The sequence below is a fragment of the Chinchilla lanigera genome, unplaced genomic scaffold (assembly GCF_000276665.1).
Source record: "Chinchilla lanigera isolate Chin_1 unplaced genomic scaffold, ChiLan1.0 scaffold00123, whole genome shotgun sequence".
In the NCBI taxonomy this organism is placed as follows: Eukaryota; Metazoa; Chordata; class Mammalia; order Rodentia; family Chinchillidae; genus Chinchilla; species Chinchilla lanigera.
In genome coordinates this window covers 562,236-564,359 of record NW_004955524.1, presented here as the reverse complement: position 1 = coordinate 564,359, position 2,124 = coordinate 562,236, and the positions used below count along the sequence as shown (strand labels likewise).

The window sequence follows — 2,124 nt, the reverse complement described above, 5'->3', positions numbered from 1 at the left end:
CATCAGGAGGCCTCAGTGACTCTGCAGAATCAGTGACCTTATAAACTATTGTTAAAGTGGCAGATAGTGGGTCTCATCTGTTTCTGCAGGAAATGTGCTCCATAAACAAAGTCAAACGGGAGCCACAGAGTTTACCGTCCACCCAGCAGGTGTTGATTTCTTCCCTCGTGGGAGTATCATGGGCATGTTAGCATGCACTATAAAACTGTCATTAATTCTGTCCAAGCCTCATAGGTGATGTTCATTTTATATAAAGTTATAAAAATAATTTACAAGACATTTTATATATTGTGTATTCCTTCTCCAACATGTTTGCAACCTGAAAAGTTTCCTGATTTTGGACTTTTCATATTTGGGACTATTTGGGCAGAATGTATGCAAAATATTATCTATTAGACTATAATATAAGGCCAGGTGTGGTGGCACATGCCTGTTATCCCAGCACTTGGGAGGCTGAGGCAGGAGGATCGTTGCGAGTTTGAGACCAGCCTGGGCTACAAAGTGAGCTCAAGGCCAGCCTGAACTCCATAGTGAGACCCTGTCTCAAAAAGACAAAACACCACATTATAATATCTTCAAAATAGTGTGCATTAATGACTTTGAATGCTGTAAAAGTCATGCAATATATGTTTTGAAAACTTTTAGGGCCTCTTAGCCTGAAATAGAATCTGCTAAAACTTAAACAGATCCCGACAAGGGGGTCGCTTGGAGAGCAGTGACAGCCCCTGCGTTATACAATACAGGTGTGCCCTTCTCTCAGCTTTTGCTTTCTGCAGTTTCACAGAAGTGGCCTGATAAATAAAAAGCTCCTTACATTGCTTGTCCACAACCTTTAAACACCATGCCGTTAGAGCAGTGTGATAAAATCTCGTGCTGTTCAGTTCTCTGCTGCCCAGGCTGTTCCCCTGCCCAGCATAACCAGAATGGACTACCTGCCCGGTATATTCTTTTTTTTTTTTTTTTTTTTTTTGGTTTTTCTCCGGTACCGGGAACCGAACTCACGACCTTGCGCTTGCCAGGCAGGCGCTTTTGCCGCTGAGCTAAATCCCCAGCCCCCCTGCCCGGTATATTCAGTAACCACGCTGATTTTCGAAGCAACTCTAACGAAATCTCATTGCCTGCATCCAAGTCCTTGTCCGCATAGAGTAATGTTTCAAGCATCTGCTGAGAGGCCAGAACATGTGCGCTACAGAGGGAGTGCCGCTGTGACGGTACCCTCACAGCGATGGGGATTAGGGACACACACAGTCCTCCCACAGCTGATGACCCGCTCAGGAGCTCTTCCGCTTTGTGCTCTCCTTTATGAGGGAGGGTGACGCAGACCAGCTTGAGTAACCTACAAATCCATAAACTGACTTTCCGCGTTAAAAGTCTGGCTCGTCCCGCTCGGGTCGGCCTGTGGGCCCGGGCTGCGGGCTGCTTCCCGCAGGAGCGCCTGGCAGGGCGAGCCGTCTCAGCTCCTCACCGCGTCCTGGGGACCTTAGACGTGCACCGGAGCCCAGGGCCTGCGGGGCCCAGCTCCGGGGCTCCAACAGCGTCATCCAGACCTGCAGCGGCAGCACGCGGGGATCAGCCGAGCCACCGCTCACACAGAGAATCCGATGGGCCACCCAGGGGCGAAGCAGGACTCAAGCAAGCTGCAGGAGAACCTGCAAGTTACAGCACTCCACCAGCCAGCTCGCCAGGGAGCGAGGGAATTGCTGAAGGGATCAGGGTCCTTGCCCCTTCCCTCATCTGCTCCAGAGCAGCGTCAGCAGAAGCTCCGGGAGCAGGCCTCTCGAGCGAGCTCTCCGCGGCCTTAGACAGCGTCCAGGCGGTGCGGAGAAGGTGTCTGAGAAGGAGCGCGAGAGCACTGCCCGGCAAGAGCCGTCGCGCCTTTCTGCAGAAGAGGGGCAAAGAGAGGAGCCGCTCGTCTCATTAGACAGCAGTGAGGAGTGCAACCAGACGCAGAGCCAGGAGGACAAAGCAGCTGTCACGGAGCAGGACCTGGAACTGCACGCCTGTGATCCCAGCACTTGGGAGGCTGAGGCAGGAGGATCGTTGTGAGTTCGAGACCAGCCTGGGCTACAAAGTGAGCTCAAGGCCAGCCTGAGCTGCATAGCCAGACCCTGTCTCAAAAAGACA

At 52.0% G+C, this 2,124-nt stretch overlaps 1 pseudogene; it reads left to right on the top strand.

Moving 5' to 3' along the window:
• Nucleotides 1–923: 923 nt before the first annotated feature.
• LOC102023840 overlaps nucleotides 924–2,124 on the top strand; it is a 1,637-nt pseudogene continuing 436 nt past the window's right edge.